The following is a 9,730-nucleotide window of genomic DNA, read 5'->3' as shown; positions in this document are numbered from 1 at the left end:
AATTTTATAAAATTTTTGAAAATTTAATAATGATTTCAAAAATAGAGTAATTGGAGACCTATACTATGATTGTGTTGTTTATCCATGATTTTACATTAAATGGCTTATGATAAATGTGGGTATGACTGGTTATTTTTATGATTTAAAGAATATGTGAACTGCTTTGATTTGCCTTGAATGTGTTAAGTGAGCCATGTCATACTATTGTGATTTTATTGGTTGGTGGTTTATAAAGTGGGCACTGCAGTGACGGGGGTTCCGTGGGCCAGTCTAATTAGAGGGGCACGGTTCCTAATTATTGGGCTTAACTCGATTGGAGAGGCGCGTAGGATAACTCTCGAGGTAGGATTTGAGTACACTTCACGCTGGCCACCACGTGAAACTAGGACTCAGCCAACGCCGAGGAACGGCTGTGTTATCAGAGGTGAAATGTGTTTGTGTGTGTGACAATAAACATCCTTGGCGGTCTCGGTAAGATGCCTTCACGGGGTATCCCCGAGAATGGATTTTTGGTAAGGGCCAAGTTTTTGAAAAGTGCATAAGCCATGTTGAGTAATTGGATGAAATCCAATTATTTATATGGGTTGGGATGAATTATTTTAATTGTCTCTTATTACTCGGCTTTAGATTATTTTGATGATGTCTGTCTACTCACTGAGATTTTATAATCTCACCCCTTCTTCCTATCCATTTTTCAGGCTCAAGACAATTTGTTGATAGTTGATTAAGACGAGAATTAATCTCGAAGTTTCATCTTAGAAAGTAAGGGTTCGTAGCCCTACATCTTCTTAGTCAGTTGGGGGCTCACGTGTCATTGTAAAAGAAATTTTATTCTTCAGTTATTTAATTTAAAATATGTATGAATATATTTAGCTTTTACACCATGTTTTTGGCGAGTTTCGGTATTTTCGAAGAAAAATGACGAAAATGCCCTTGTGAGCCAGAAAGTAATATTTTATTGTTTTGATTTGGAAATGACTTATGATTTTTTTTGAAATGTGAGATTTAATAACTGTCGCTCACTGGGGAGATGCAGAAGCTGATGCTAAGCCTTGCGGGGTTTCGATCGGCATTCGGGGTAATGAGTGCCTATCGGGACGTCACGGCGGTTGTCACTGGCTCGATGGGAGTTCTGGGTCGTGACAAATAATACAAAACTTAGCATTTCCCATTTCCTCTCTAATTGAATTTCTCACCATATCAGCCAAAATATACAAAATCTCCTTTTGAACATCATTGGATGTGTACTTAGCAACACATGGAGCATTTTCCAAGACAAGCTTATGAACTTTGTCATTGTAAGATCCTAAGAATTTCAGCATTTCAATGAAATTTCTTCTATTTTTTGAGGATGGACTTTCATCATGACCTCTACATGCACAAGCTTGAAAGGTTAACCATCTAACACAATCTATAAAAGCTTTGAGCCTAAGTCGATTATTCAAGATCTCTTTTGATGCTTGTCTTTTGATAAGCCTATCAATATGTTGGGATTTTTTCAATAAATCCTCACAAGATTTTATAGCAATATTATGTGGGGAACTTGGATTTTTCCCAACATGATTCAAAAGTGGACAATTTTCTCCACTATTTACTTTCTTCCAACTTCTGAAACCTTTTTCAATAAATGCATTTAAACCTAGACGATTTGAGGTGTTCTTACCAAAAAGGTAGCATGGAAAACAAAATATAGTATCTTTGTCACAAGAATACTCTAACCAAGAAGGATATAATTCAAACCAAGAAGCTTGAAAACAACGAGGATGATCATCATCTGATAGAGGATACGTCTTAAGAATGGGTTTACATGGCCCACGTTTGAGATAAGCACGACGAATTTCATCCCTTTGATTGATAGGAAATTCCCATAGCATTGGTCGTAATCTAAGGTCAGGTTCTATATGAAAAGCATCGATTTCTTCAGGATTGAGCCTTGAATGTTTTGATTCGTACTGCTCTTGTTCATAAGTTGAAGTATTAAGATTTGGTGGCTCAAGTGTAGGAGAATCATTTGAGCGATCTACCTCTTTTCTTTTAAAAAATTTGTCAATTGTTTTCAACTTACTCATATTTTAATCAAACCTGAAAAAAAAATAATTTAGTCAACATTCAATATTTTTATTTATTTATATTTAAACTTAAAAAATAAAACATAAAACTATAATGAATAAAATATAAATAATTAAATACAAAATACAAGATTTCATATAATAGTTAAATAATATATATAGAAAGAAGAAGGTAAAAGAAAACTTTACCTCTTCTTAATTTTACACAATAGTGGTGGATGATCTCTGTCTTTCCTTGTCCAAACTCACAAGCTCATAAATCTCTTTTGAAGAATAAGGTGTGTTTTAATGGTGAGTTACAAGAAAAGAGAAATAAAAATAAAAAGACACAAAAGAGAAGAGAAAAAGAAAAAGAGAAAGAAGTGTCGAGAAACTTAAATTAGGGTAAAGTTAAGTTAATATAAATTTATTTATATTAATTATTAAAAAAAAATATTTTGAGTGGGCCATTAATAATATATAATAAATAAAAATTTTCAAAAATTTTAGGGGGACCATTGATAAAATATATATAAAAAATAAATATTTTTAAAAATTTTGGCCCCCCCCATTGTTGGCTTACCCTTCGCCCCTGTCCACAAGACATGTAACTATGTTGATTATTTGTGAATAATTAATAAATATTTAGTTAATTAATTAATGTTGGATATTGTTATGATATTTTTTAATTGAATAATTGAAAAACATTTATGATAGGATATAAATTTCAATTTAATTTGTTTAAATTTAAATAAGGATTAATTACATTTAAATTTAATTTGTTTAAATTTAAAAGAGATATCCTTACACTATATCCCTAACACCTCTATAAATAATGAACAAAGGTATTGATTTTCACGCACAACCAAAAGTGAACGTGAGTTGTTCTGTAAGTCAGAAAAAACCAAAACACTTTTTCTCATTTTCTTTATTCTTAAGACACCATCAAAGTCAGAGGGTTTTAGAATGTGTAATTCCTCATGGAGGACTCTAATAGCTACTTCATAACAACGACAACAAGGACTCTAGGAGCTGCTCCATAACAACGAGAACAAAGAAATCGTTGTGTACATGAAAAAGGATTTGTAAAGCAAACTTCTTCGATTAGGAAGGGAGTGAAAAATTTATCTGAAAAGGTAGGTCCACCTCCCAATAGTACTTTCATCTTTTTACTTCGTGCATTAAATATATATATATATATAGGAATCGAATCTACACTAGCAAAGTCATTAAGACTCAAAATGAGCCCTTCAACCACTACACTAAAGAAGCATTTTTAAGTTCAAAGTGCAGTAGGTAGTAAAGACCAAAAAAGTTTGGACACAGTCATGAAGTGCCTGATGTGGCAGCCATATGGCTTCAATGGATATATTTTCTAGAATTATATTTTTGCCCTAAGAATGTTTATTTTTAAAAAATGACCTTAAAATTTTTGGTAATTACAAGTTGACCTATTTTTTTTTCTAGAATATTATTTATGTTCTTGGCATGTTAGTTAATTAAATTCACATGTATTATAAATATAGTTAATTAATTTGTTAATTAACCACCTTTTGGCTTTTGTGTTATATCTTAGAAATTGGTTTTTTAAAACATATATGATTTGAGTGAAAATAGCAAATGCATGTTAAATTAATTTACATATGTTGTAAAATGCTATGTCTCTTATGTGCCATTTGAGAATATTTTATATGATTACAATATTTTACTTATTTGTCAGGTAAAATTTATAAAATGCATAATGTGATTATTTTACTTATTTGTTAAGTAAAACTATATGGTAAAATTGATACTTTATAAATGCCCATTTTGTGATTATTTTAATTATTTATTAATTATTTGTTAATTATTAATATTTTAATATAAATACGTATAAACAAGTACGACATCTTTATTTTTGTAGATTGATGTAATAGGTTTCTTATGATGTAACTTATTTTGGGCTATATTAATTATTTATAGAGATCATGTAAAGCAATGTAATTTCGTGCTTACTTTACGAATAATATTATTTTGGGTATGGGCACTTAAAAATATCAATAGAGTTCTTTATTAGAACTCAATTTATTATGTTATGTTGTATGTGGCAAGTGAAAATTGTTCTTATGCTCAAAGATAATAGGAGTTGTTTCCATAATCCAAAGTTAAATTGGATTAGATATTTTAATTGCATGCTTATATCATTGGTGATGATTACTAGCATGCATGCGAAATTTTTGAACTAGTAATATAGGTAAAAATTAAATATGTCTAATTTTAATTGATTAGAAAATTAGATAAGTGCCTAATTAAATCCTATGCAATGATGTAGTGATATGGTTTTAAAACAAATTATTGCAGATTTGATCAAAGGTGCCAAACTTGATGGCAAAACTACAATATTTGGCATAAAAATGTTCAATATGTTCTCAATGAGTAAGAGTTGCTTGATCATCTTACCAAAGAGATGAACCTACTTGAAGTTGGAAACACCACCCAGCATCGTTGTAACTAAGAGGCCTATGACACTTGGTATAAGACAGATTGTAGTGCGTGTTTTACCGTAATAAGCTACATGGACGATGATCTTATTGGGAAGTTTGAGAATTTTCCAACTGCCAAATAGTTGTGGGAACAATTGAAATTCAAGTATGGTGGAACCACAGTTACGAAGCTTCATGCCTTGACAATTAGGTTCAATCAATATATGATGGACTCCAAGCACACCATAGCTGAGCACCTAAGGGCCATGTTAGCCATAATAAGAGAGATAAAAGCAGTTGGTTATGATCTCATAGATGAATAACAGGTCTTCGCTATCATCGAATTACTCTTTAAGTCTTCATGGGGACATGTCAAACTTGTATTGACACACAATGAAGGGATAAAGACTTTTGATGACATTTCTTGCTATCTAGAGCTTGAGGTAAAGTGTAGAGAAGTTATCCACAATACTGCCATGATAGCTTAAGTTGGAAATTGCAAAGGATAGGTTCCTTAACAAAAGAGACAACAAAAAAAAAAGATTAGAAATCTAAGACCCCATAATGAGTAAGTCATCAAGCGCTAGAGAGGCAATCATGGTACGAAAAAGGATAAGTCCAAGTTGAAATGCTTTAACTATAGTACGAAATGACATTTTGCTTAGGAATACATTGAACCTAAGAAAGTTCATCCTCTAAACCCCTTTAGAACTTATGTATGTTTTCATGTGTTTATAGCTTATTCTCTCCTTGGTTGGATTGTAGATATAGTAGCAACCAAGCACATAACCAGCAATCGTACAAGATATGTAGGTTATTATTGTTTACCAACAGGTAAACACTTTGTCATGATGAGGAACAGAGTAGATAAGGAGGTCTTAGGAGTTGGAATCTACCAACTCACAATGCACAATGGGTGTAAATGGCTCCTACATGATGTGTTTCATGCCACCTCTATGCGATGTAATCTACTTTCAATTTTAGCATTGATGGATTTAGGATTTAATTTTACTATGATTTCTTGCTATCATTTTGATTTCTTCTTTCTTGGGTTCTGTCGATTTAAGGGTTTGTTGTTAAGTTTTAATTTTCAATTTTTTGTCTATTAGGGTTTCTTTGGTTTAATATTTTTTCCTTGTGGGGGTTTTGTGCTTCGGTGCAATTTTGCTTTGTTTTCTTTCTATTGTTTTGGTTTCTTTTTTTTATGATTTAACCGGTTTAAGGGGTCATCGATTTATCATTTTTGGAGTTTTATAGAGAGATTCGAAGGGAAAGCTATATGAATGTTCAATTTAGGGTTTTCGGGTTTATTAGTTGTTTTTATGCAAACGAGAAAGGAAAGGAAGAGAGTGAAGGTATTTAGCATGATATATTTTCTAAGAAGTATTAAGGTGATGGCTATTAGTTTTCGCACAGAAAGAGTGGGATGATCGTTTTTTTTCCCTGAAGGTTGGAAAAAGGGTTAGGCTATGGTTGGTAAGAGAAAAAGATTTGTAGGGTTTGGTTGTTACGGTTTGGTTTTGGTTTTAAATTGTGTTGTTTTGAGGAATGGAAAGAGAAAAGGAAAAAAAAAATATATAAATGTGTCGTTTGTTTCTAGATGAATGGATTACTATTTTGTGGTCATGTCAATTATCTGTTCGATTGATTTTCTCTTTGATTTGTATATCGATGCAAGTAAAGTTATTGTTCGGTTATTCGGGTTTTTGGCAGTATATCTAGTTGCTTGCATTCATCTTCCATGCTTTTCCCTTCATATCCGCTTGGTTATATTGTTTTTCTATATAAACCAGAAAAAGTAGGAACGTTTAGCTTTTGAAATACTCTTCAGTGGTTTTTCTTTGTCTTTTTTATGCTGTTCGTCTTTTTTTCCTGATCAATTGAAAAGGTTCTATTTTTGTCTTATTGTTGTTTTGTATTCTTCATTATCAATAGTTGATTTTGTTGTTTGGTGGTTGGATACTGGTTTGTGTTTTGCTATTATTTTCTTATGAAACTTTCAAGTTTACAAGTTGTAATCTAGAGAATCTAGAGACATTCGCAAAATTATTGGAATTGTTTTTTTTTTACTATTATAGCTTTTCAAGTGATAATAAATTTGTTTCTTTACTTTTAACAATGAATGTGGATTCTTTCTAATTGTTTCATTCTATTGTATGTTTAATATTAGTTTTTTAGTCATAAATTTCTATAATAGGACATTTGAATATTAACTGTTGTTTAATATTTGTTATTTGCATGTTCTATTCTCATGGATTAAGTTGTTGTAAAGGTGTTGAAATATTTATTAGTAGATTTTCTGGGTGTGAAATTTCTAAACGTTAGATTGTATTGTTTGTCTTATTTAGGTTAATTATTGATAAAATTTTATAATATTACATTTGGGATAATTGTTTGTTGTGCATGAAGATCTTAATGCTAAGTGTGACTTAATAGTATTTTTTTAAATATTATGTTTCACTGTTGGAGTTGTTGTAAAGGTGTTGAAATTGTTGTTAGTTGATTTTGATGTAGGTTTTATTGTAGTGGTTTGTTAGAGCTATCCTTGAAAGATATCACTCACATAATTAACCAGTTACTATCAAATAAAATTTCTGAGAAGTAAGTTTAAAATATTTTTTTATTGTATTTTTATTTTTTTTCATCTGTTGTGTTTTTCCAATAATGTAGCTTACTTTTTTTATTGTGTTATTGTTTTGTTACTTTCGTACAAATTGTTTTATCATAATTTTTGTTCATTATTTCTTGTATTAGTAATATTGTTTCCACACAGAAGAAGTTATAATATATTTTTTATAGTATTAGTTCCATACAAAGTTAGTTTTATGCCAGATATACTTTGTATTATTGTAGTTGATTTGTAGTTTGTTGTTGATATTTTTTGCATACAAGTACACACATTAAGTTTTGTTTACATGATAACAATGATTTTGTAGTTTATTACTGTGCATTTTTGTGAAGTAAAAATTAGGTTATTTTATTTACACACGTTTTGTTTACGTAATAAAAATAAGTCAATAGTGATATACAGTTTAAGTTAGGTTTAGATCGTATACAATAAACATATATATATCTATATTATATGTGGAAGTAGGATGGCTTTGTACAGTTAAGTTTGTGTGCAAGAAAATTTATTTCTCGAGTTGTACATTTAATAGATAACTGTTAATCAATTTACTGTAAATCCTTCTTTATTGTAATTAACATGTATTGTATATTGTACAGATAAATCAAATCAAAGATTTGATTAGCTAACTTGTTAGCAATGGAACCGAAGAAGATAATGCTAAAATATTAGTTTTAGACTTTTCTATTAGATGAGTAAGAATTACTAGTTTTATATGCTTGACAAACAAAAAAGCCAACTTTTATTTACATGCACAGAAGATTGTTTTTCTAACTCACAGAATACAAAGTTCGAGGTCACTGCAAACATTGTTTGTCAAACCCTGTTCTATAAAATAATTACGACGTCATTTACATACTCAATAGAATGTTTGCATATTTAGGAAATTCGAGGAATCGTTAAAAGACGATATTGCCCCTAATGGTACCATTAAGTCGATTAAGCCTCGAACTAATTCAAATAGGAATTTTAAGGTGAAATTAAGAGTTTCACAGTTCATGGATGACTCAAAATGGTAATTCGGAGTTCGAGGATCAATTTAGAGTCAAACCGAAATTTTCACTATCTAGGGGCAAAATGATCATTTGCCACTTGGGGACAAAATAAGAATTTTTAGAAAAGATTTTTTGTCCTCATTTGACTTATTGGAGTATGATTTGAGTATTGGAGTATGATTTGAGGTTTAAAAGTGAAAAATTTTAATTTCGATATAATTTGGAGTATAGGGGCGAAATGGTAATTTTGCCATCCCGGAGGCAATTCGGTAAATTTTCACCCCCGACACTTATCATGACCAAGGGATTTTATTCATCATGGAAATGGATAAACATGAGAAATGTGTGGTGGAGAATTAAAGAATTAAAAGTCAAATATTTAAAATTTGAACCAATAAGGAAATGCCATGTGTCATGTGTTTATTTCTTTATAAAAAGGCAAAAAATCAGCCCATTTCTCCCATAATGATCAGCCAAACCAGAAGAGAAGAGAAACCAAGGAAGAACAAACCCTAGGTGGGAAAAATCAAAGAGAAAGTGTTAGAATTCAAGGATTTGATCAAGCAAAGGTAAAATTTCTTTGATTTTGCTAGTGATTTACCTTACCCATGCATTTTCCCTTAATTTCCATGGTTAAATTACATGTTTTCATAATGAATTCATGGCTGGTCAAAATGGGTATGGAGAGAGAATGATCTTGGATTGGTTTGATTTTTAGGTATGTTAGTGTTTTTAGGTGATTATTGATGTGTAGTATGAAAACAAGTGAAGAAAACCACCAAAGGTTGGGAACCCATCAATAGCTGAATTCTCTAAGTGAATAATGAAGAAGAATGGGATGTTATTCTAGGTGATTTGATTAAGAAATAATAGTTTTTGGTGTAGGAATTAATGAATTATGGAGAGAAAATTAAGTAGAAGAAATCACAGAGTTAGTGTACCATTGTTGGCCGAAAGTTCCAAGAAGAAAAGTGAAGATAAATTTGCCTAATTATGTGTTAATTAGTTGTGCTTGGTGAATTGAGGAATTGAAAAAGAAATGGAGGAAGTTGGAGTGAAATTGGACGCATTGACCAATTTATCGGATGAAAAATCGACTTAGGCCAATACCGAGTCTAGATGACTACCCGACATTTTTCATTTCATATCATGCATATATATATCGAGCCTGAAATAGCTTACGACTGTTAGACACAATTTAATTAGAATATGTGTCATAGATTATGACGAGGTGGTGAGTCATTGGATACGGGTAAAGGACTGTACCCGCGGACTAAAAATAAGAGTATTTCTACTCCTAGAATTGTGAGTGAGCTTGTTATCGTCTTAGTTATCTAGAGTAGTTTTATACAACTATGTGATTTTATGAAAAATGAGTTTAAATGGTAAATTGCTATGTTTTAGGAGAAATTGTGATTTTATAAAATGATTTTATAAATTTTTTGGAAAATCGAATACTGGTTTTGCAAATAGAGTAATTGGAAACTGCCTACTTGTGTTGTAAAATTATGATTTGAATTAAATGCCTTGAGATAAATTGGCATGATTGGCTGAATTTATGCTTGTGTTGAAAAATATGAACTGTCTGTTTTGCCTTGA

Source organism: Theobroma cacao, chromosome 9 (genome assembly GCF_000208745.1).
Source record: "Theobroma cacao cultivar B97-61/B2 chromosome 9, Criollo_cocoa_genome_V2, whole genome shotgun sequence".
Taxonomy (NCBI): Eukaryota; Viridiplantae; Streptophyta; class Magnoliopsida; order Malvales; family Malvaceae; genus Theobroma; species Theobroma cacao.
The sequence above is the reverse complement of the archived record's forward strand: the minus strand, read 5'-3'. Positions refer to the sequence as shown.